The following is a 27717-nucleotide window of genomic DNA, read 5'->3' on the forward strand; positions in this document are numbered from 1 at the left end:
TCTAATCTGTTTAGGGCAGCTGTCATGTAATCAGAATAAGCGGTGCCATTTTAATAAGGAAGTCTTTTAATGAAATAGGTCACAAATACCTAATTTCTGCTCTTTACTGTAATTACCAGTATGTACTAAAACTGCCACTTTAACAATCTCTTCCAAATGCTGACACAAAAGATGAACAAATCAAGGGTATTAGTATGTGTGTATATTTACAGCTTATTGCTGTCAAAGGCTATAGGGTTCCACTCCAACTTCAGCAGCTATATGAGGATCTACTTCTTTTGATGGAGGCATCCTGTTTCAGGTTGTGAATGTATCTGAATTAATCTCTTTTTCATGCCTATGTAAGCAAATACAGACTAAAAAATACCCAGGAGAAATGTTAACAAAGTTGTAGCACAGTATTACACCTTTAGGAATTATCACAGACACTTTTACTCTCACTGTGGAATATTGTACATTTTACTACTTTATTCTTTTTTCTTCAATAGATTCTCTGCTCCATTGGTTGTTGGCTCATAATTTCAAAAAACACTGTTTATATATAGTTCAAATAGTGTGTTTTTTTTGATAATTTTTAAGTTTATCATAAGCATCAGTTTTATATGCTCATCATTTAAATTGCATACATAAAACTACAAAGAGTTGCTGAAAAATTAAGAGGATCCCCAAGAACACAAATACTGTGATTTTTAACAAGCATTCAGTATGACTGTCTTGCTACAGTTTGGTTTTATAAGTCTTTTTTATAAACACCTCCCTGAAAACTCCTTTACATGATATTCCTTTTATTTTTTTATATTGAGCATACATTTTTTAAATCAGTAGCTCTTTAAATTTGGTATTATTATTGCTATTTTAATACCAGAAGTCGTATGTACAAATAGTAGTACTTTTATAAGAAGTTTACCCATTTTTTAGGGGCTAAGCTTCCCCAAATCAAACTAGCCTACTGTGAAAAGAAAACCATGACAACTGTTTGTACCTCTTGCTTTATTATTACATCCGGCCTGGTCACTCTTAGAAATTCAATCTATTACGGTTGCTAGGAGTCTGTTGCTGTGCAACCTAGAAGGGTATGCTGTGCTTTCAGGCTAAGGAGTGCTAATAAACCTGTAGGCTTCCCTCTATGGGTCTGACCAGTGTGTTTAAGGGGCTTAATACTTTTCAAGAGTGATGGGACCACAATTCAAGACACATCCTATTAAAAATAAGTCACACCGAGAGATTTCTAACAAAGGAACAAAATGCTAAACATACACAAATATTCAAAATGTATCCTTAGAATCCCTAACTAATTTGGTAAAACAAATAAAGAACAGATTATGATCTACATTTCAATTATACCATCTAGCATCCCCAAGTTTTTATTTCCACACAGTCTCCTAAAAGGTTATAATAGATACAGATGAACTGAGAAAGTTTCAAGGAAGAAAAAAAAAGGCAGTATTAAGCATCTTCAACTTTGATTTTAAAAAATGGCATTCGGTAGAATCCAAAAGTAGAAAAGTAAACTAAACCTAGGAACCCAGAAGTCATGAAGTCATGAACTAAAAGCAGTCCCCCCACACACACACACACACACACACACACACACACACACACCATCACTGAAAAACTAAAGAAATTCTAAGTTTCATTTTATTATAAAACCAGATTTTTGTTTTTCTTGTCACCCCTTTTGGTAATAATTTTATATTAATTCCAAAATCTATTGTATCCTATCAGATATTCTATAACTTTAAAGATTAACATTCAACAAGTTAATGACATAAATTAATTACATCTAGTACTACTTCAATGCAAATGCAAACAAAAGAAAAAATAGTAGTCTATCAATAAAATACTGCTAAACAAATTATATGAAACAGAATTTGAAACATGGGCAGGGACTTCTACCTTCTTTAAAGGAAGAAACTGTATTGAGGTTTATTAAGTTATGTATGATAAGCATTTTTTCATAAAGTATTTAAAGACAAAAATAGATGCTGGTCTACTATAAAATACCAAAGACCATCAGAGAAATAAAAACAACACGATTTTACATAATCATCTAATCCAAACTTTCCAAGTATATTCTGGCTATACTAATATTGCCTGTAACTTCTGAAAGTTAAAAATAAAATTAAAAAAATAAAAACAACATTCATTTTTTTACATTCACAGCAACATTTAGCCTATCTATTCCAAACTGGGAGCATTGTTTAAAATAAGCTGTCAACTGCATCATTTTATTCTTTTTTAAAGAGCCAACAGCACCTGTCCTTCAACTGTTGTTTTTTATTTCTTCTTCTCATTATGTACCATAGGAAGCAGAATAAAGGAAATTAGCTAATTCTTTAAACGTACCAAGAAACAATAAACAGAGGAATGCACAACAATTATTCCAAAAACAAAGACAAAGAATTCAATAACAAGACAGCTGAAGCAGGCTGAGAGGTGCAAAGGCAGCATTTGAGCAACAAACCAAGGCTGAGGCAGGATGGGTTGGCTGAGAAAGTTCAGAGCTGAAAAAGCCTGTAAGGAAAGCCAAGCAGAGTAGAACGAAGCAAAAGAGGGAAATGGGACAGAAAGGATAGGAAAGAGAGACAAGAATGCAGAAAGAGAAGAACTGAAAGAAATTTTGCAGAAACATGAGGATTAATTTTATAGCTGAGAAAAAAAAGGAAAAAACACAAAGATGAAAAATTTTACATTCAATAATTGTATTTTCCTTGACTCACTCTTACTTCTTAAGTCAAGCAACAACACAAAAAAAAAAAAAAGGTTCTTAAAAGATGCAGTGATCATCAGTTACAACTATAATGCAAAAAAAAAAGTTTTTAACTTGAAGATTCAACTTAATTTTACAGTTTAGAACTTTGAAAACTTTTCAATTCTCATTTAGGATTAGAAAAACTTAATTCTAAAACTAAGAACCTATTAATAATATAAGAAAACCTTTCTCAAGTAATGAAAATTGGTTTTTTTCAACAAGAACAAAACATTAGAATATACACACTACACACACAGAGACACACAGTAGTCAATAAAGTCATTAAAGTCAGATTCTACTTATGAGTATACCATTCACAGGGCCTGTGTCAGGCAAATGTATTTATTTTAAAGCAATTATTTAGTAGTTGGTTAATTACCAGTATGTATTACATAACTCTAGAAGAATCTGCTCTGAAAGAATCAAAGTTACCTGGGCTTCCCTGGTGGCTCAGACAGTAAAGAATCTGCCTGCAGTGCAGGAGACCGGGGTTCGATCCCTGGGGTCAGGAAGATCACCTGGAGAAGGGAATGGCTACCCACTCCAGTATTCTTGTCTGGAGAATTCCACGGAGAGAGGAGCCTGGTAGGCTACAGACCATAGGGTCGAAAAGAGTCTGACACAACTGAGAGACTAATACTTTAATTTTTCACTTTTCACAGGCAGTGTTAACTAAAAAGCAATGGAGTAAAATAAAGAATAAAAAATTGTTAAATGAGAATGGATATCTTATAGTAGAAGTGTTGTTGAAAAAGAGCTTTCTGGTGTCCATTGAGGTCTTCTGTCTTTCAAGTTATGAAGCCACAACAAATCATGAAGTGTGGCTTCATTGTAAGAACCAGAAGTATGCAGCTATAGAGAATCACATATTTATCTATGGAATTTGGCCTGCCTTTTGCACATTCAAGTTTGCTTGGATTTGCAACGCCCTGTCACACTTCATTTCTACATACCAACCCCTCTCCCCTAAAAATCAAAGATCCTCAACAAAAGTTGAATAAAACTGAATTCTGAATTTTTAAAAATTTCATAAGCATTTGTCAAGAATTATAGGCTTTTTAATAAATCACATAACTAGGGTTGGTAGCCAACAACTTAGAGGTTAGAATTCTTTTTAGTAATCATCTTATTAATTAAAAAGAGAAAAAAAATAATTATGAGAGCCCCAAATATACGGCCCTTCTTGCTTCTACCAGCTCCTATCTACTGACAGAATACGTCCCAAAATATGTTTTTTCAAAAGTTTTCTGTAATTTATTTAGCCAAGGTCAAAAGAATATTGATGGACAAAGGAGAGTTTTAAATATCAAGATTTATTAAAGGATTGTGATACAACATCTGATTGGAAGAGTGCTTATCGTTAAAAACTTGTTTTAAAACCTCAAAAAACACTTTTACTTTTTAACTACTAATAATCACTTTTATCACTTAGAAACTTGAAAAAATATTGAATTAATGGGCAAAAAGAAACTGGATCAATTGATTTCTGAAATGCATAACAGGATACTGAAAAAAGCATCTTGAAGTACATTCTATAAATCTGAGGGCCAATTTCAGTTGTACCACATTATAAATGCCAAAAATCTCAAAGACACATATTTCACAATTTTTGTGAAAGAAAATACATAGGAAATCTTTAGAAAAAATAAAAAGGAACCATCTTTGTAAAGAGAAAAATGTTACTTTCTCGCAGGGCACTAACAAACTGACTTTGTGGAGTCTACACTTAATTTGGAAGATAATATTTAATTCCAACTCAAAATCTGAGACAAGAAATATGAAAGTTCACAATTCAAAATCTTAAACGATACTTGTTTGGAAACTAACCTTTATTCTTTTCATGATTTTTTTTCCATTCATCCCTCTATTTCCAGGGGGTGGGGAGATGGCACAACATGGCAAAGCAGAGTAAAGGACTGGCAGTGTGAGCACTAAGCCTGACTCAGCTGTGCTGGATCCCTTTTCATAGGTAAAAAGTGAGGCCAACAATAATGGAATCGGTGGGAAGTGAGGAGGAATGGCTGAAGTAGGATTAACCACAACTTACTAATTAAAGCAGAGAGATGGATACATAGGAATTCATTTCATTATTTCATCATATTTTCTATTTTTGTGTATTTTAACATTTTTCCTTAATGTAAAGTTAGGTAGGGGAGAATATGAGGGCAGACTTGCTTTCCAAAATCTTTCATATAGCTTACATATTTTTTCATAAACATGGTGATGGTACAAACAAGCGGTGATACTAAATTTGACTTTATTTATTTATATTTTTAATGGCAAAAATAGCAAGTACTCAAGTTCAATAAACTTTGAACTACCAGCTGCTAAAATGTGGGAATATATGACTTACTTCAGACACAAATGCCTGGGTATATCTTCTAGTATAACCATTTAACCAACCTTCAAGAAGGAAACCAGGATTAGAAATAAATATTACATACAAAGTCATATAAATTCAGAGAAATGTAGTTTATATGATTAAAACTCCACAGCAGTTTCCACTTCCTTAACTTAAATACATTAAAAACTATACTTTTATATTATATACTTTGTACCATCTTTAAGTATTCCAATACAGTACAATACCCTCAAATACTGTCAAACCATATGTACATTTCATAATGGATGACAGGCACATAGTGTTGAATATCTGACACTGAATTTGAAATGGAAAATACAATTTTGACATTAGTACACTGAAAAATTTTATTCAAAAAATATCAGTATGACAACCTATTTGTCAAAATAACAGAACTCAGGACAATTTCCCCCCATTAATAACTTTTATTTGTCTAAATAATGTCATTTATCTCTTTTTGCATATACAAAATTTTACAAATAAATTCAATTCATAAACCTATGAGAAGTCACAATTAGCATGACTGGATAATGACAGATATCTAGCCTATACAAACAAGGACTTTTCAGTTTCATATCTAAGACACTGACCATAGAAACCATCGTATACAAAGATTCTTGGTTCTGTTTAAATTAGCCATATAAGTAAACTGAGACCACAATCAACAAATAAGCAGTTTGGCTAGAGTAATTTCTATTTTCTATTGTGATTTTTACCTTTAATACTTCATGCATCAATTCTTTTCCATTTTTTAACAATATATATTTTAGTGACAGTTACAGGTGTTTCAGAAGAACCTAACTTGTAAGCAGGTAGGGTGAACTTAAAGAAATGAAAATCTCCTCTCTCCTCCAAAAAAAAATAAAAAATTTTAAAAGAGATTTTTAATCTTCCCAATCTCTTATAGAAACCAGTTTTTAGTCAACAGTTTTAGTCAATACAACTTCAAAAGAATATATAAATGAAAAGGTTGTATATTCAGAGAAAAGCATATAAAATGGATAAAAGGCAGCAAAGAGAAAGGAAGAAAGAAAAGTACTATGTAAGGACAGGTGTAAACAGATAGGGCTCTGTATTGACAGAAGAAAATAAAGCTCTGTAGCTCTTCCTTTACAGAAGGAAGGCTACTATCAATCAAGGCATCAATATAAACACATAAAGCCACATTTGAAGAAATAAACACTACTTACCTCTGTAACACTTTGTCACCTTCTCTTCAAGTTTTTCCTAATTTCCCTATTTAAAATTTCCTTCACTCTCATCACCTCCCCTCTCTGTTGCTAAGTCACTTCAGTCATGTCTGACTCTATGCGACCCCAGAGACGGGAGCCCACCAGGCTGTCCCTGGGATTCTCCAGGCAAGAACACTGGAGTGGGTTGCCATTTCCTTCTCCAATGCATGAAAGTGAAAAGTGAAAGTGAAGTCGCTCAGTCGTGTCCAACTCTTCGTGACCCCATGGACTGCAGCCTACCAGGCTCCTTCGTCCATGGGATTTTCCAGGCAAGAGTACTGGAGTGGGGGTGCCATTGCCTTCTCCCTACCCTCTCTACTCTCCTTTATTTTTCCCTATAGCATTTATAACCATTTATTATAATATTCATTTATTTTCTCTCTCTCACTGCCAATTGTTCAACTGTAAACTCTTTGACAGCACAGACCTGATCAATTTTGTTCACTGTTGTATCCTCCACAGCATTCCTTTGCTTGGCCCATAAAGTAGGTGCCAATATTTACTCAATAAATAACTGAAGATATAAACAATAAAAATGAACTTGTACATCTAAAGTGATTGCAGAAATTGAAGGGAACCCCTTAAGTCTGAAGAGAGGTCAAGATGACTTCATAACTTGTAGCAAATTTACCAAACAAATTCTCAAGAGATGATACAGAATGAACATATATTGGTTAAAAAAAGAGCTGGATGGATTCATGGATGATAGTTTCATAAAAATGAAAACATTCTTGAGGGTAAAGTCTCCATAGTAGACATCAAAGCCTATTGTAACATCTCATAGTGCAACTGTAGTGGAACATCACAAGTGCAACCACACATCTGACTACTGTAATAATCCACTCTGACACCAAGTGAATTAGTCAACCTTGGAACTCAAGCCCTAATTTTGCACTTTGTGGACATCTCAGCAGAACAGTGAAGATAGGCAGCAAAAGGAGAAACTAAAGAGTTTGAGGGTATTCAAAGTAGCTGCCCCCCAAAAAAATTGTCCCCCAGGTCTCTCCCACAGTAAGCAGCATGAGGAATTTCCACAGTCTGCAACAATGAGAAAATGGGAAGAAGGTACTGGATTCTACAAGGCACTCTTCAAATTCTGAAACTAAGAACTACTCTTGTTAGACACAGGAAATTCCAGGCAAGTCTGAAATTTTATGCACACAGACACATACACAAACACACACACACATCAAGGCATATATAGATACCGAGTTAGGTAACAAAATGTCACTTGAAAACATAACAGGAAAAGAGACCTTGATTAGGTCAGCTCAAATCTACTCCCTGATGATGCTAATTTGAACAAATAACAAAAACTTATGAAATCATTTCATTCTACAAAATCAGTTTAAAAAAGCAGGAACTTTAAAAAATCCATCTGGAATACTATAACTGCATTGCTCAAATGGTTACTATAAAATCAGGGCCAGAAAAAATCAGTTCAGTTCCATTGCTCAGTAGTGTCCAACTCTTAGCAACCCTGTGGACTGCAGCACACCAGGCCTCCCTGTCCATCACCAACTGCCAGAGTCTACCCAAACCCATGTCCAGTGAGTCGGTGATGCCATCCAACCATCTCATCCTCTTGTCCCCTTCTCCTCCCATCTTCAATCTTTCCCAGCATCAGGGTCTTTTCCACTGCATCAGTTCTACACATCATGTGGCCAAAATATAGGAGTTTCAACTTCAACATCAGCCCTTCCAATGAACACCCAGGACTGATCTCCTTTAGGATGGACTGGTTGGATCTCCTTACAGTTCAAGGGACTCTCAAGAGTCTTCTCCAATACCACAGTTCAAAAGCATCAATTCTTTGGCGCTCAGCTTTCTTTATAGTCCAACTCTTACATCCATACATGACTACTGGAAAAACCACAGCTTTGACTAGATGGACCTCTGTGGGCAAAGTAACGTCTCTGCTTTATAATGTGCTGTCTAGGTTGGTCATAACTTTTCTTCCAAGGAGCAAGCGTCTTTTAATTTCATGGCTGCAGTCACCATCTGCAGTGATTTTGGAGCCCCAAAAAATAAAGTCTGTCACTGTTTCCCCTTCTATTTCCCATGAAGTGACAGGACCATATGCCATGATCTTAGTTTTCTGAAGTTGAGCTTTAAGCCAGCTTTTTCACTCTCCTCTTTCACTTTCATCAAGAGGCTCTTTAGTTCTTCTTCGTTTTCTGCCATAAGGGTGGTGTCATCTATGTATCTGAGATTATTGATAATTCTCCCAGCAATCTTGATTCCAGCTTGTGCTTCTTCCAGCCCAGCGTTTCTCATGATGTACTCTGCATGTAAGTTAAATAAGCAAGGTGACAATATACAGCCTTGACATACTCTCAAGAGGCCAGTCAGGCAGTCTGGTATTCCCATCTCTTGAAGAAATTTCCAGTTTGTTGGGACCACACAGTCAAAGGTTTTTGCATAGTCAATAAAGCAGATGTTTTTCTGGAATTCTCTTGCTTTTTCTATGATCCAATGGATGTTGGCAACTTGATATCTGGTTCCTCTGCCTTTTCTAAATCCAACTTGAACATGTGGAAGTTCCCAGTTCACATATTGTTGAAGCCTGGCTCGGGGAATTTTAGGAATTACTTTACTAGCATGTGAGATGAGTGCAATTGTGTGGTAGTTTGAGCATTTTTTGGCATTGACTCTCTTTGGGATTGGAATGAAAACGGACCTTTTCCAGTCCTGTGGCCACTGCTGAGTTTTCCAAATTTGCTGGCATATTGAGTGCAGCACTTTCACAGCATCATCTTTCAGGATGTGAAATAGCTCAACTGGAATTCTATCACCTCCACTTGCTTTGTTCGTAGCGATGCTGTCTAAGGCCCACTTGACTTCACATTCCAGGATGTCTGGCTCTAGGTGAGTGATCACACTATCGTGATTATCTGGGTCATGAAGATCTTTTTTGTACAGTTCCTCTGTGTATTCTTGCCACCTCTCCTTAATATTTTCTGCTTCTGTTAGGTCCATACCATTTCTGTCCTTTATTGAGCCCATCTTTGCATGAAATGTTCCCTTGGTATCTCTTTCTTCAAGAGATCTCTAATCTTTCCCATTCTGTTGTTTTCCTCTGTTTCTTTGCACTGATCACTGAAGAAGGCTTTCTTATCTCTCCTTGCTATCTATTCTTTGGAACTCTGCCTTCAAATGGGTATATCTTTCCTTTTCTCCTTTGCTTTCGCTTCCCTTTTCACAGCTATTAGTAAGGCCTCCTCAGACAGCCATTTTGCTTTTTTGCATTTTTTTTTCTTGGGGATGGTCTCGATCCCTGCCTCCTGTACAATGTCAGGAACCTCCATCCACAGTTCTTCAGGCACTCTGTCTATCAGATCTAATTCCCTGAATGTTTTTTATCACTTCTACTGTAAGGGATTTTATTTGGGTCATACCTGAATGGTCTAGTGGTTTTCCCTACTTTTTTCAATTTAAGTCTGAGTTTGGCAAGAAGGAGTTCATGATCTGAGCCACAGTTAGCTCCCAGTCTTATTTTTGCCGACTGTATAGAGCTTCTCCATCTTTGGCTGCAAAGAATATAATCAATCTGATTTCAGTATTGACCATCTGGTGATGTTCATCTGGTGATGTGTAGAGTCTTCTCTCGTGTTGTTGGAAGAGAGTATTTATTATGACCAGTGTGTTTTCTTGGCAAACTCTATTAGCCTTTGACACCAACAAAAAAACTCTGGGCTATATGAGAACATCCAAAGTATCTCCTATTTAGATGGTTCTATTAATTCATATTTAGAAACAGTTTTAATTTAAAAAATTAGCCAGATTATAAATTCATAAGCTATTAAGACCACACACCATGTTTCAGATTCCTCCTCTTTATATCCAACAAATCCAGCAGTCTAATATTTAGTAACTGGTAACTCTGTATTGATGGAGAAGGCAATGGCACCCCACTCCAGTGTTCTTGCCTGGAGAATCCCAGGGACAGGGGAGCCTGGTGGGCTGCCGTCTATGGGGTCGCACAGAGTCAGACACAACTGAAGCGACTTAGCAGCAGCAGCAGCAGCAGCAGCAGCAGCAGCAACTCTGTATTGAAACCTCAATTTAGACTTCCAAGTAATTAACATTTCTTAATCTGAATAATTTGTATTTTCTGTTCCATTTTATGGGCCAGTTGGTATATGCTGGCAAATCAGGACTATAAAGTCTAAAAGTAAATGATTAAGACACCCCCCACGCTCAAAAACAAAACCCCTTTTCTTCAGTTAACACAAAGTCGATTTAATGCACTGCATCCTGATTCTTAATTCTCATTAAATTAAAAAAATAAAACCATAAAGATTAAGAATGAGTAACTTCTAGGCAAAAATGCAAGAGCTAACTAATATTTCATCATACCTTTGTTTATCATAGCTCCTTTTTTATTGAAGGAGAAAAGAAATCCAAGGGGAACAGTTTTACAAGAAACGTTTGTCCATAGGGATTTACCTTGTTAAGAGCAAATGACAAATGGTTTTCCCCCATAGGAAACCTACTCCTGTTTTATATAAATGCATCCTTTAAGATTTGGTGCCACAAATAAAGCTGGTAAGAGCATCAGGGTACTGCTAGAAAGTTCAGGGTTTTTGTCAATTTCTCAGTCTCTCTTAGGTGGATTGTTTCAAATAATCAACAGGGTTAGTGCTCAAATTGTTCATCTTTATCACAAAACCGGATACACCAAAACTAAACCCAAGCCTAACCTCATAGGTTTACTTCCAAATCTAACACACACACACACAAACATAGAAAAATAAGACAAAATCTTGGTAATTACTTATTCCTGCCACAGTCTCAAACTATTAATCAGTAAACAATAGATCCTTCCAAAAACTCAGATTAAGAAAATAAGAAGTCATATAACAGCATGACTGCATATACTGCTTTTAGTTGCTATGGAATACACGGCAGTCCCTTCATGTTCTCATTTGTTGGTTCTTTGACTTAAGAGTGCTGCAGCACCTTTAAATCCCAGCTAGGCAAGTCTCAACTTGTATAGCCAATATCAGCTGCCAGTAATTTTACTTTCACTCAAGAGAGTGACCTAGAGGAACAAATATTTCAATTTCTATAATTAGTAGTTCATTAACTTTTTACAACAATCTTTAGAATGATTAGAATCACCCTTACCTCTTCAAATAAGTAAAGAGGTATATGCCAAGTCTGAAGATAATGTACACTAATACAATTATGACATACATCACTAACACCCAGAAAGGGGAAGTACAAACGATAGAGATTACAAATCTGCTATTTTTCTTTAAAAAAAAAATAAATAAATAAAACAAGCAAATATGATACTTCCCCTTAGAATACAGCCTATTTAAGAGCCTGGAAAACATTTTAAATTGCATTTCTATGTCATTTTTAAATAAAACAATTAAATAATGACCTGTATACCAAAAATTATAGTTGACAATGATAAAAACTGGGCTTCTCTGGTGGCTCAGTGGTGAAGAATCTGCCTGCAATGCAGGTTTGATCTCTGGGTACAGAAGATCCCCTGGAGAAGGGAATGGCAACCCATCCCAGTGTTCTTGCCTGGAAATTCCATGGACAGAGGAGCCTGGTGGGCTCGAGTCCATGGGGTCGCAAAAGACACAACTTAGCAACTAAATGACAATAACATGATAAATTAAGATATATATTCAAAATTTTAATACAGAATTATAAAACTTTACTTTTTCTAAGAAAAATATGGAGCTCAGACTTGTAGACAAAATAAGCAAGTACTGTGAATATTTAAGGCAGCACATTTGAGTTGCCAGCCTTTAATGAAAGTTAAGTATACAGCGTAAGAAGTATACAGCATGAGAACACTGGTCAAGGAGTGAGGAGTCTGGAGCTCAAGAGCCCCAGCTCTGATTTGTTATACTTCCAAGTCACTTAGCCTCCATTTTCTTTCAAATAAATAGGGAATGGAGGGTTGAACGAGATAACCTCCAGTCTGTTCCAACTTAAAAATTTTGTTTCTAAAATAAAACATCCTAATTACGTCTCTCCTGGAATCTATTTGTACCACCTGGAAGCATGTGTAAATCTAGCAACAGATCTTTTCACCTCTTTAATCTCTACTCTAGCATCCTGGCTACCCCTTTTGTTTAGCTGTGCTGACCAGACATAGTGAAGAGGCAGAAGAATATAGAGTAGTTAGGCAGAAACAGGGAGAAAGGCTGAAGCTGGGTCCCTGAGAAAGGAAAACATTCTTTCTAGGCGATCTGAAGCTCCAGCTTCAGACTCAAAAGCTTAGCTGTTATGCAGACAGGTTCAGGTTCTAAAACAGAAGTCAATTATTTGACATAGCTTTCCTTCTCATGGTGTTCTCCCAAATCAGAACATTGTTTGCTACTGGGGAGTTACTCCAATAGAGAGTAAGTAGAGCAACATGATTTTCTCACGTTAAGAACTGCTTAGTTTCTAAATTACATTAAAATATAAAGATAGTTGGTTCTCTTCCCTTATCAACATACAAAATGACATTAATCATTATTTGTTACACATATTATTCTGCTCATTACAGCATAATTTTCAACATGAATAATGGATTTGGCAAGGGGGAATAGACTCCAGCATTGGAAATAAGCTTCTTTTATACCGCCTGACTTCAGTCACGGGCTTCCCTAGTGGCTCACTGGTAAAGAATTCACCTGCAAAAAGCAGGAGATGCAAGTTCGATCCCTCAGTTGTGAAGACCCCCTGGAGAAGGAAATGGCAACCCACTCCAGAATTCTTGCCTGGGAAATCCCATGGAGAGGGGCCTGGTGGGCTACAGTCCATGTGGTCACAAAGAGTCGGACACGACTTAGCGACTCAACAACAAAACTTCAGTGAAATAATAAAACTAAGGGACTCTCCTCATTCTCTGAAGACAATAAAAAAACACTAAATTGCTTTGAATGATGTCATAAGTTTTCAGTACAGTAACTCTTACCAATGGATGTCTCTTCCTTTATGTTCTATTATATCCAAGTAACTGAATGCTGCTGCTGCTGCTGCTAAGTCGCTTCAGTCGTGTCTGACTCTATGCGACCCCAGAGACGGCAGCCCACCAGGCTCCCCCGTCCCTGGGATTCTCCAGGCAAGGACACTGGAGTGGGCTGCCATTTCCTTCTCCAATGCATGAAAGTGAAAAGGCAAAGTGAAGTCGCTCAGTCGTGTCAGACTCTTAGCGACCCCATGGACTGCAGCCTACCAGGCTCCTCTGTCCATGGGGTTTTCCAGGCAAGAGTACTGGAGTGGGGTGCCATTGCCTTCTCCAAGCAACTGAATAGCTAACTCTAAAGGGAATATTCCAGAAGATAAATGGTCTCTTCCCTGTCACCTTACAAAATGGCTCTTAACAGTTCATCCAAATCTACCCAAAAACAAGTTAAAAGAATGATGTACAAAACAGTAATCCCTTTCACCTCTAGCAGGTGTATATAAAGACAGTTGTTTTCCTGTGCCCTGTGAACAAGGGCTGCAGCTGTGCACTTATTCCCTTTAGTAATGACAGGTAGATTCCAAGTAGAAGAGGCTGCAATTAATAAACAAAGGACTTGACCAACAAATGAGAAGAAACTTCCTAATGTACAAATGCTTTGCTGAGAAGAAACAACACGAAGATCAATCACTCTTAAATATTTTGTCTTAAATTAATGAAAGCATGGTTTCCATGGTTTCAAGGCTACACTGAATCTGTTCTTAACATTTGACTTAAACTTCTTCAGAGCAATGTTAAACAAAGTGTGATTCAAGTTCATTTCAATCAACAAATTATTTCATATTATACAGCTTTAAAAACAACGGAACGTAGTAATAGTTAGGTCTGAGAGACAGACCCATAAGGGTTCACTATACTATTCTATATGCTCCACTATTAGTTTTTAAAATTTCAAAATAAGGAAGTTTTAAGAATATATACATTTATGGTACACAGTTTTTCACTATACACTGGCTTCCCAAACGTTAACTACTTTGGATATCATATACACTAATCAGATACTCTAATGGAATATATTAATTTTTTATACTAACATTTAACTTTGTAACAATAAAAGAATTACAAGAAAACTCTGATGTAATTTCTCAGTTTAATTCTTTTTCTATATACAACATTAATAGTAAAGTCCCATACAATAACAGTCAAAGGTCTCAGACATTATTGTAAATATTTCAGACAAAAAAACAAATGTGGTGCCCATAAGAAACTTAAGTATAATTTGTTTCTCAGCTTCCTCTATTTGTTAAAATCATAGTAAGGCCAAGAAGTGATTATTCATCTAACAAATTATTACACCATTCGTATTTTGATTTATCCATCTCACCTTATTTTTAACCTTTATTTCAAGGTTTAATCTAACTGCATTTTCAATGTCTCCTCCGATCCTTTGTTTTAAATCCCTCCTGATGTCTAAATATCATCTCGATAATTTCTGCCTTCTAAAATTTCAGATCTTAAAAAATATGTCCACCTAGCCAAGAATATCTAATTTTGTATCAAATACCTAATTTTTCACTTTTCTTTTAAAACATTCCTTAAAACCCAATAGAAAGCCAAGCCATTTCAGGATTCCTAAATTAACCAAAACAGTACTGGCACTAAATACACATTGATATAAATCCTTAATTTCTCATTCAAAAATAAAGCTAAAGAACAAAGATATAAAACTACAAGCTTATAGACTAACATATCAAAGTGTTCTTATGTCTCTGCTACAATATTTTAGAATAAAATATTATAAATAATGGTATTAATGATAGCAGTAATATTACTAAATATGCTTAATCTGGCCAAGTGAATTTCCTTTGTGGCCTCTAACATCACCCTTCTTTTTCTCTATACTGTACTAGTCGTTATTCCTGTCTAATTTTTCCAAGTATATGATTGGAAATTACCAAACTACCCTCATCTTATCCCATTCCTTCAGATTAAGGTGTTGTTCTAGGCATGCCTGCTGCTGCTGCTAAGTCACTTCAGTCGTGTCTGACTCTGTGCAACCCCATAGATGGCAGCTCACCAAGCTCCTCCGTCCCTGGGATTCTCTAGGCAAGAAGACTGCAGTGGGTTGCTAGGCATGCCTAGTCATCAATTATCATTCTTTCTAAGATTTATAAACCAAAACTTATGCTGGAGCTTCCGAAGCTCATGGACAATGCATCACACAAGGCTGTGGTAGGATTTGGGAAATTCCAGACAGCCATGTAAATTAACAAAAACACAATATCACAGGTTCATATTATCCAAAAAAGATGTCTTCACTTTAAAGTTTATCAAGGACAGCACGAAGGAAGGTTGAGTGACATGTCAGGATCAATATAATGACCTCCTCCCACAAATGTCTCTGATCATCTCCATTCCACAGTCACTGGCATTTCTATCAAGACCAGTAAGTACTCAAGTAAATCTAATCCAATCAAAAAATATTAAAATACATCACCTCCCAACTTCAAAGATAAAATCCCACCTGACTTCCAAACCATCTACCTCTCAAACCTTTGCTGAAATATAAATCCACATCTATTATACAGTTCTACTCATTAAACATTATTTAAAAGGTTGTAAATTTCAAACGAGGCAGCAACACATTATCTTAACCTACTATAATCAGAGTTACAATTTTTGCCTTTAACAATTCAATTCAATTTCAGCATTCATGGCCTTTGTTAAGTTAAGGTAGCCTTTAAATATCACTGTATAATGTGAGGCACTATTAAAAATTGTTCCCCAATTCACAGAAAGGTCATTCAAAGAACTTAAGCCACAAAGTCCCCTAATTTTCTCTGCTTCAAGAAAATAACACTAATATTGTTCCAAGATACGCAAAATACAAAAATCAGTGGGCAAAAAGTGTTGACCAAAGTTCTGAAGTACCAATTAAAATGATTTTCCAAAGGTCTACACACAAACATATACACATACACAAAACACTACATATAAGCTAAAATCCAGTTTTCTTAATGAAAGTACACCCTAGAAATATGACTTGTTAAACAAAATATCATGTTTTAAAATGTCCTTTAAAAGCATATAATGTGATCATGTTACATGATCAAAACAAATAATCTCACTTTATCTGGTGTCTGTGTATTAATATTTCATGTTGGGTTTTCATCACAGCACGTCAAATATGCATATTGTATATTTAAGATGTAAAAGTGATTTTAAGATCACTAATATACTATCTTTTCATGTGTTTTTTTAATGACTCTTATGCTGACACTTCATTAAAACTCATCTCCAAGATTGTTATCAGATATAATCAGATGTCAATCAGTGAAAGCCTGATGTGACAGACTACAGTCTTTGGTTCTTTTAAAATGTAAGCCTCAGCAGGAATAAAGGAATAATCTAGATTTTATTGCAAAAAATATATATCCACAAAACAATCTATCAAAGAAAAATATAGAGAGGTGAATTTAAGGAATCATTTCTGTTATCTAGCACAGAAACTACATTTCTCACTATTTACTCCTACCTTTCTAAATCTGTGCAGGGCTAAATCACAATATAGACTCTTTTTAAAAGATAAAGATATTACTGTATACCAATATACAAAGGGTGTTGTATATACAACATACATATACAGATACAGTCAAGTTTTAGGAGAAAAGGAATCAGACAAATATGAAATAATAAAATGCCTATCGTCCAAAAGTGTACATACCCTGATTAATACTACAACACAGGAAAGGAAACAGATCTGTAAGAAATACTGTGTCACCTAAGTCATTTGTTCCGCACCCCACCCCACATGCCCTGCAATCCCCACTCTAATCTTTATTTCCACCAAAACTTTACAGTCCAGAAAACCAACTGGATAGAGTATGCAAAGCACTAATATTCAATCATGGAAACAGGATATAATTTCTACATGTATCTCTTTCTTCCTGCTCCGCTCCAGCAGCCTCCCTCACCACCCCCACAACTAAAGCATTGAAGAAACAAATTTAACTGAGAAGCAAAGGGTTTCTAATTGCATGTTAACATAAACTATGCTGACTGAGACTGAGAGGGCCAGATGCATTTTTAAGGATGATAGTTTTATACTGAAATGTTTGAAGCCATCAAGCATTCAGATCTGTAATTCAGAAACTTGAATACATTTCTATTAATCAATAAAAAATAGCATTCAAATATTAAAAGTAATGATTAAAATCTGTTAATCTTTCATATACCCCGTATTAAACTAGTAAGAGAGGTAAGGTGAGATAGAACAGAACGTCAGACTTATATTAATGAACTCATGAAAAAGCCTCTAAAATCTTGTAAGTGCACTTGCCAAATAAAGTACTGAGTGAAGTAAGTCAGACAAAGACAAATATCACATTTGGTATCTAAAAAATAGTATAAATGAATTTATTTACAAAGCAGAAACAGAGTCACTGATATAGAAAACAAATCTTATGGTTTCCAAGTGGGAAAGGGGAAGGAAGGGATTAAACTGGGAGACTGGGGCTGACATATACACACTACTATATATAAAACAGATAACTAGTAAGAACCTACCCTATGGCACAGGGAACTCTACTCAATACCCTGTAATGACCTCTACGGAAAAAGAATCTAAAAAAGAGTGGATATATATGTGTGTATAACTGATTCATCTTGCTATACACTTGAAACTAACACAACATTTTAAGTCAAGTATATTCCAATAAAGATTTTTTTAAGTTATGAAATGCATACTTCTTGACCAAAAGACATAATTTCTCTGCCAAAAAACCTGAATTTAAAAAATGCATATCCAAGTATAAACAATATTCAGAAAGCAAAAAGCAACAATGATTGCCAATGCATCCCACAGCATGGCCCCAAAAGCAGTCAAGAAGCCCAAGAACTCACTCAGTCTCCTTGACAGGATTTTAGCTCTTCTCAAAAGTAGCCGAATAGTATGAAGGGAAGAAAAAAAGTCAAGGCTTTAGTAACTGGGGAAGAAATATTAAAAATGAGACCAACAGAAACTAAATTAATTTTTACTACTTCTAATGAGAGTGAACAAAGCTCACAGAGAGAACTTATCTTCCATGCCCTCACTTTCCCTGTCAATTTGCCTATCCACAGAGTTGGGAAATCATGTCCTGTTTTAACTACCTCATTGGTGAGCAACAGGCAGGAGCCCCAACTGTCAGACACTTGTCTGGCACAGAGACATAAAGGAGCTGGCGCGGCAGGAGCTCAAGCTGCAAGACTCAGCTTATTCCTATGTGGGTGAGGAAATCAGGGCACCTGGCCACAGCTTCCCTCAGGGCCCACTGAAATAGTGGAAGCTTCTGAGGCTGTGCCATAGACATGGCCATTATGCTAGACCCAGACTCTGGGTTTTCTTTGTTGTTCTTATCAGAAGAAACAACACGCAAGCAAAATGCCATCAGTAAAGGCAACACTGATTCCAGGCTCCATGTTATTGGCATGTTTCCCTTTTCCCCACGCCAATCTCACCAGGGAATCATAGACGATTAGTGCTGGAAAGGGCTTTAGAGATCACACAGCCCTACTGTTTCAGTTTACAAATGGAGAAACTGAGACCTAGGGGGGTTAAGTGACTAGCCTAAGGTTTTTCACTTAGTGGCAGACTGCATATCAGCACAGAAGCTTTTTTCCCTCCTCTTTACTGTTCTTTGGCTGGTGCTTGAAGACCTTTATTTCTCAGCCTAGTTCCCCTATCTTCTCCTTGCATATCACCTGTCAGTGTATTTGTCTCCTCTCCAACCAATGTATTTTCATTTTCAGGTAAGCTGCCTCACTCTTAGCTCCTATTATCCCTTGACCATTTTTGCCTAAACAGGAAGACCTCTCTTAATCTCAACCAAGTACTGTGAAGTCAAGGCAAGCAATACTGACTGGGTATTACAGCTTCTGGCCGACTTCCCTGGTGGCTCAGCAGTAAAGAATCCACCTGCAATGTAGGAGATACAGGTTCGATCTCTGGGTCGGAAAGATCCCTTGGAGAAGGAAATAGCAACCCACTCCAGTATTCTTGCCTGGGAAATTCCATGGACACAGGAGCCTGGCAGGCGACAGTCCATGAGGTCACAAAAGAGTCAGACAAGATTTAATGACTAAACAACAACAAATTACAGCTTCTAATGAAAGCAGAGAAAAAAGAATCCAGGAGTTAAAAGTCAGCAATGGGCAGGCACATGTGACTATGCAAACAAGGTATTCTGGGACTAGATCAAGAGTCAACCAGAAGTGCTTAGCCAGAGGCCAGTACATAGCCGGGACTAGGAAGAGAAACTTGTGGAGCATAATTACGCTCAGGCTACATCATTAGTGGAACAAGGATATGAATTTGTTCAAGAGGACAAAGTTTACAAAGATAACAGATGAATGAAACTGGTAAGAATGATATATAATCTTACCATCTAAGTCACATTTCCAACCTTTTCCAAAAGCTCCCTTGAAAATGTATGTTAGATTCATTGGCGAAAGGAAGCAGAGATGGCTGAGCCGAGAGTCTGCCTACTTTATAAGTCGGGACTAATTATCTATAAAAATAATGTAAAGGAGTCATATAATTAATTAAACACTGAACAGAAGCGGAAGGATGGGAGTAGGTAAGATGAGGGTGATGGGCAAAAAGCCTGTACAGTATACAATGCTTCAGCAAAAATGATGACACACAGTATCAGGTAAATTTTCAACTGTAATGGATAAATTATATTTCCACTTTGAGAAAGATTGGGGCTATTTAGATCACTCTAAAATGAGAAAAACATTTCATTCTTAGTCAAAGTGCTTAGAAAAATAGAAACATAGCAAGCTTACTGAACAGTAACTTTAGATATAGCAGTCAACTAAAATGATTCTTTCAACATCTTTAATGCCCTAACAAAGGAAACCAAAGGTGTTATTTTTCCTCTATAATTTCATATTACATGTTTTACAAAATAACATTCTTGAGGTTACTTTATACCCCAAGATTTGGGTTGGCAAACTCTTCTAAAATTACTTATTGCTACAGGTATATAAATGGTGACCTCACACACTTTTCTACTGTTGTTACAATAACAATTCTAAGCAGTGCATTATAATTGGGAATAACCCCTTGGTGAACTCATCTTTATACAACTATTGTCATCATTATATATTAATGACTGCATTTTATATAAGTAGGGCTCAAAATGTTTTCAAATGAATTCATGTGTAATAGATGTGAAAGGGAAAATATAAATTGGACAATGGGAAGTGTAAGAGTTTATGAAGTGTTACACCATTAATTCTCAGTCTGAGATCCCTAGACCAGAAAAGGTATCCAACATAAAAAGAATCCATTATAATAAGGCTGTAGATAACTAAAACAGAACTTTGGGCTAGCACCCTATTGTGTGTGCTCAATCACTCACTCGGGTCTGACTCTTTGCAACCCCATGGACTTTAGCCCACAGGCTCCTCTGTCCATGGGATTTTATAGGCAAGAATACTGGGGTGGGTTGCCATTTCCTCATTCAAGGGGTATCCCCAACCCAGGGATCAAACCTGGGTCTCCAGCATCTCCTGCACTGGCAGGATGATTCATTACCACTGCACCAGCTGGGAAGCCCCAGCATCCTATTAATTCAGTGTAAAAACAAGACTGGTCATTAAATGGTGATCCAAGCCTACAGTTGATAGCTTCGGTCTCTTTGATTTATTTTTAAAAGGAGGGAAAGGGAATAATCATTTAATATGTAGGTCAGTGAGCAAAATCTTTCACAACTTATGACCCAATAGCATATTCAAAGAAATTTTAGACTGGGTATTTTCTCAGTATTCCATAAGAGCCAACATGTATTGAACATGTGTGTGCATGGGTGCCTGCATGTTCAGTTCCCAAATCGTGTCCAACTCTTTGCAACCCCATGGACTGTAGCCCAACAGGATTCTCTGTCCATGAGATTTCTCAGGCAAGAATACTGGAGTGGGTTGCCACTTCCTCCTTCAGAGGATCCTCCTGACCCAGGGATCGAACCCACATCTCCTATGTCTCCTACACTGGCAGACAGATTCTTTACCACTGAGCCCCTGGGCATATATTCTGTGTCAAGTACTGAACAAAGCACATTACATAAATTAGCTCCTTTACTCTTCACAAAACTCTGTAAGGCAGGCTAAGACATCCATTTTTGAGATGAGAAAACTGAGGCCAAACGAAGGGAAATAACCTGTCCAAGGTTCCACAGCTGATAAAATTATCTGAAATCTGCATCCAAAGCCTTGTGTTTTTAACCAATATATTTACCCTCAATCTATTTTAAAAACAAAACATACACCTATTTGATACTCTAAATACATTCCAACTTTTTAACTGATTTTTCATGAAATATGTCTTATAGTTTGATATGAAATATAAAACATCAAATATAAAGGTTTTGAAACAATGTCATAATACTTTAAATTCTTAGCAGCAAAAGTTGGTTATGCCAATTTAATAATTTATTCATTAACCAATTCTGTTAATGAATTAGTAGGACCATATTTTTGAGGAGAAATGCCTAATCTATTTTAACAAGACTAATACTTTAAAAATTGTTATTCTCTATTGATGTTTTGGAGTCTCGGCGGCATTTCAACACATGAAATACTATGTCTTATAAAGCCACTTCTAAAAAAAAAATCACATTTTGCTGATTGTACTTAAATGTGGAACTACAGTACACATAAATCCATCATCTGGAGAAAAGCTGACTTGATATAACTGTGCCTTTCTAAGCTTACTTGAGGAAAACACTGACTACTACCGCTTCAGTATTTACCTTACACGCATATGCACTACGGAAGAAGTAAAGTCAATGATGCAAGAACCCCAAAGACTGAATTCAAGTGTTCTTCTAAAAAACCTTGCTGAACAAATACTCAGAAACATAAAGTAATATATGGTCACTTCCAGTTTAGAAGTATAAGGCACAGAGTAAAGCAGAGAATCTAAAACTTTTCAGATAATAAAGCCAAGTTAAATATTCAAACCAGACTCTTCTAACAGCATGAAGTAGGGACCAAATTCTCCAGACAGTTTCTATTATTATTGCTGTTGAGTTAATTAGCCTGATAACTATTATTACAATTTATACTTTTGAAATGGCTTTTTTTAGATTATACCATAAAAAGCATACCACTAATTATGCCATATATAAATGTTATAAGGATATACAATATATTGATAGGTGCAACAAGAACCAATTTACAGAGTACAAAGCCACACGGCCAAAATAGTATGATTCTCAAGTTAGCTAATTTTTTTTAGATACAAATTAAAATACCTTAATAAAAATATAAATGTATGTGCGTATAGGACAAATGCTGACATTCAGATGATACCAAAGATATCAATCTTGATATTGTTTTATACTGTGCTAATATATATTAGTTCAGAGAGACAGGCTTTGATATAAAACTGCCAATTAAGACAGTATATTAAATTTAAACTCCAAAGAAATAAGGCTATTATATGCTTGAATGCATATGTAATTAAATTTTTTCTTTAAATAAAAGTTCTAATCAGATCACATTCTTTGTGATAATAATCTCTTGTTGCAAACAGCACAGCACCCTCTGGTGCATCTGTTGTAAGATGTATAAAATTTCCACCAAAAAAGGATAGAATTCAAGTAAATATGAACCTTAAAAATCAATAGATTGATACTCTTATTTATTTCAGTACATATTTTTAAACATTAATGCTTAAGAACAATTTTCACTTAAAAAGAGCACTAAAATCTTTATAGTAATAATCAAAGTAGGTCAGGAAAATGTTTTCACTTGATAATATTTAAAGTAACCAACAAAACAACACCAGTTCTCAACACTTAATATTTAAATTAAAATAATGATGCTAAAAAAACATTCAAGTATGGGACAGCAAAAGTTAACTTGTTACCTAATTTCATGTTCCCTAATTTCACTTTATTCAAATCTGCCTTTTTGCTTCAGATAAACTGACTGTGTAAAGTGCTCCTGAGTACTTTTTCTGGATTCAAATGGAATTTATCACTGTTTAAAGAATTTGAAGTGTTTTCTGAAAGGACCTGCAGCTTACACAGCTCAAAAACAGAATGATATTAAAAAAAAAAAAAAAGGTTATGTTAATTAAATTAGGAATCTCAATTTGAATAGTTCAAAACCTTTACTTTAAAAAGAAAAACAACTCTTCCTAGGAAAATAATTAACTCCAAAAGTATATTTTACTAAGAACAAAAGCAAAGGATGCCACCTGCTTTAGACAGCTCGTCTGTGAACCACTGGAAGTCCCAACACAATGCACTAGAAACGAAAGTGACACCTGTTTAAAACAGCCATCTGTCCCTAACAAAGCTAGATTTAGTTAAATCCATTTAATCTTAGATTTCCAAAATATGGGAACACTATGCACCTGTGAACAGAGAGGAATTTAAAATCTGTTTTCCAACAGCCACTGGGACTCTATACCAAAGAGTTAAAGACAAATATTTCCATTAGGGAAACTAAGTTGTTTATTTTTAAAAGTAACTAGATACAGAGGATTTTTAGCCTAATGCTCAGCATAAAAACAAAGCAAGCAAGCAAAAAAAAACCTAGCAGATTTTTCATAATGTAAAAGTTTATGTCTTTGAAGACTTTGTAATTTGAAAAGTTTCTTTGTTTGGTATTCTTATTTCTTGTAACATACACACTAGAGACACACAAAAAAACACAAAGTAACATTCTTACTTCATGGTTCAGAAAAGTTTTTTTAAAACTCTTCCTACATATTGATACTCTATCTTCTCTTTTAAATACACACACATATATACACATACTTACTAAAAACTCTGAGATGTAAAATCAAACTCCACCCACTAATTTCTTCAGTTGACAGTGTATAGAGTACATAAAAAATCAACCTTCTGAAGAACAATGAAACATGTTATCAAATTGTAACATGTATTGTTTAAATAAAAGATTAAATCTTTGATTCAAAATTCATGTTTTAATTCCTAATTTTTAATAGCAATACCTTTTTACCATTAAATGCTTCTATAAAAAATATTGCTTAGGGTTAACATATATTAAATTCATAAACTGTAAGTTTTTTGCATATCCTAAACTTATTAACTATAAACCTTTTGAGTACAAGAGTATTTGAATACTGGAGGAATAATATACTACTTTTTTAATTAGCATAATCATCCCATATAATGAAAACATTGTGGAATGATGCATTTGAGAAGTGCATTTTAGTTTACTGTTATACATTTAAATGCACTACAGAAATATGCCTATACCATTTAATGCAATAGGCACAATAACATAAAAAGGCTGAGACAGACATTATGACATACAATGAATCACAAATATTCAGCTATTCAAAATAAGTTACAAGTAACTCCTATTTAATAATTTTAGTTTTAAAGTTTGGACACTTCAGGTGTTTTTTTAGTCTAATACAAACACAAATATCAACACATAATATAGTCTCTCCTAGGAAAAATATCACAGAAAAAAAAAAAATTTAAGTGTTACCAAGTATTTATCGGTATGTTAAATTTAAAAATTTATCCTTTGTTAGTATTTCTATTATTTACTTGATCCATATGAATAATGTTGACACACCTGCGTCCAAGGCATCTCTACAGCAACTTTTCTATCACATATGTGCTTTTAGTAACAGATAAGTAATAGAATTCAAATTAACTTCTGCTCTCAAAACACCTTGTGAATGAAAATCTAACTTAGAGAAAACCTGAGGAAAAAAAAAAAAAACCTGAGATAGTTGTAATGAGTGAAATGCCTCAAAAAAGTTCTTGGACACTGCCCATAAAAACATTAAACTATAAAATTATAGCATATAATCTACTCGACTGAAAATGTATTATGTAAATGGCATAAAGTCTGAAACTGTCTCAAGACAGAAAAACTCCTATTAACTTCAAAGTTTATAAGGACCCAGGAACTTCACCAGCCAAAAGTGTTCAGGCATTTGACACTCACCTGAACAGAAAAAAAATACAGGTTAGTATTAGAGATTTGCATGAAACCTAGGTTGGGGAGGGGGCGACAAATATAAAGAAATTTTAGTGCTCTGAGAAAGTCTTCGTTCAGAACCAACATCATCTTCATTTAAAATACCAACCACAAGGAATTTAATTTTAAAAAGGAAAAGTTTTTAAACTCTAACTCTTATTTTACAAAGTATTAGCCTTAAATTGCATTACAATTACCCAACTTGCTCACTGACAATCTCAAGAATAATTAATACTGTCACATTATCCACGGTCTGTTCTGTCAGGTAAATCAATATATGGTTTGCTGTTAGAAAAAAAAGACTAAGTATTTAAAAATTTCAATTTGGAAACTTCAATATGTGCAAATAAAATAGTACATTACATTTGCTTGAGCACACACTATCAAACTCTTTACTCATGATCTATTAATTAAACGTTGCGCTGAAAAATGAACAAATTTACAGGATCTCTAAAACTGGGCTACCTGTATCTAAGAGCCTATAACTTGAGGACTGACAAATATTCAAATGTACAGAGAAAAATAGAATTTTGAAGGAAAGACCTAAAAAGAAAAGTTCTCTCTCTTCAGCAGGCTTAAGTCACTGTCCAAAGAAAACCAAAAACTAATATTAAAAAGACTGTTAAGTACACACATGCCTAGATCTTAACAGCCACAAAGAAAGTGAAATATACACACGTTTCAAGTTGAGTAGCTTCATACATTCTTTATGAACAACTTGACTTCAATTTCAACTCTCAAAGGAAAACGAACAGAGAAGATGAAGAAAGAAAAAAAAAAACTCTTCAGAAGTACCATAAGTGTCACAAATAACACTGTAAACAGTTCTCACAAAGCTTCCTTCTGTCCTTTCCCTGTTTGTAACACACAAAGTCTCATAACCACAATGAAAATTGTTAACACTCCACTGTGGGGAAGGAGGTTCATCAAAGTGAAATGGAACCTCACTAGTACCCCTCCCATCTCCACATGAAGGATAAAGCACTGTCAATAACTACTAACCAAGTACCACAGATGCCCTGCATCCGGTTTAAATCTCACACTCACACACAAACACACCAAGAGAGACATAGAGAGGAGAGAGACTTAAAAAAAAAAAAAAAAGATCTTCTTCCCAGTGCAGCAAAGAACCCAGCCAAGAAGCCCCTGGTTCCAGTGTGTGTGCAAGGGGTGTGGGGGTAAAAGAAAGGGGGGAGGGAAGAGTGCTGAAAGGATATTAAGACTGTTTGCAGCACAAAGAAAACACAGTTTTAAAAGAAAAAAGAAAACCATGCAGCTGATGATGATGGTAAAAGAGCAGTTCATTTAGCACAAGGCAAAGAGGGGCAAAAATGAAGGGTATAGGCGGTGAGAAAAGTTCACCGTTGTATAAGGATAAAAACAACAAAACCCGTAACAAGGCCCCACAAGTGAACAACAACAACAAAACACCATCTCTTGGGTCCCCCCTTGCACACTGTTGTCTATTTCGGTTTTAAAAGAAGCAGGGACCATGCAGCTTTGAAAAACAAGAAAATTAAAGAAAGAAAAGGGAAAAAAAATCCTCTCTTCACCTGGCCCTCCTCCTCAGCCCCAGACCTAGGGGAGAGCTCCACCGTCCGCAGCGCAGAACTGTGGCTCCCTCTCCCACTCCGCTCGCAGCCCCCCGAGCTCCCGCTCCATCCCTGAAGCGCGGCCGCGGAGGGACAGGGCCGGCGGGCGGGCGGCGCGGCGCCCACACCCCCGACCCAGCCGCGGCGCGCACGGTCCATTGTAAACAAGCCCGGGGGACGAGCCCCTCGGCAGCGGCGCCGCAGCTGCAGCCCCGGTGTCAGAAGTGAGACCCCCGCACAGCCACACTCGGCTCGCACACACACGGACACACACACGCACGGACACAAGCGTTCACACGCATCCACACGCTCCCACACACATGTAGAGACCGAAGAATATTCACCTTGGCTGTGGATTATTGTGGTGTTGTTGGTGGGTGATGGAGATGGTGGTGGTGGGGAGGAGGAAGAGGAGGAGGAGGAGGAGGAGGAGGAGAGGAGTAGTTGTTGTTGATGGGTAACAGTCGCCAGGACTACGGTGACTATGGCGCTTGATTCACAAGGCAACGGTTGCTATAACTCACAAAAGAGAGAGAGAGGGAGAAGAGAGAGGGAGCGAGAGGGAGAGGGAGACACTCGCACGGGGAGGGGTGGGGGAGGGAAGAGAGGAGGAGGCGGGCCGGCTAGCAGCCGGAAGGGGCGGGCTCAGTTCCGTGACGGACAACCCCCGAACCGAGTTACCGGGAGGAGCGAGAGCAGGTTTCCGAGAAAGGATTCCAAAGAGATGCGCTAGGTTTGGCAGGGGCTGAGGTTACCCCCAGATTCCCCTCGGAGGTACACTACTACACGCCCTAGCGAGGCTGGAGGACAAATTTAGGGCCGTAGCGCGAGGGATACTT

At 36.3% G+C, this 27717-nt stretch overlaps 1 protein-coding gene across 4 annotated transcripts in view; it reads right to left on the reverse strand.

The window, feature by feature from the left end:
- The window catches only part of RFX3 (regulatory factor X3), a 337712-nt gene extending 310249 nt beyond the window's left edge, over positions 1-27463 (reverse strand). For all 4 annotated transcript variants that reach the window (XM_005896759.2, XM_070375833.1, XM_005896758.2 and 1 more), the window contains exon 1: positions 27223-27463. The gene's annotated coding sequence lies outside the window, so the exon portion shown is untranslated. The remainder of the gene's footprint in view (positions 1-27222) is intronic.
- Between the last annotated feature and the right edge of the window lie 254 nt (positions 27464-27717).

The sequence above is a fragment of the Bos mutus genome, chromosome 8, assembly GCF_027580195.1.
Source record: "Bos mutus isolate GX-2022 chromosome 8, NWIPB_WYAK_1.1, whole genome shotgun sequence".
NCBI lineage: Eukaryota > Metazoa > Chordata > Mammalia > Artiodactyla > Bovidae > Bos > Bos mutus.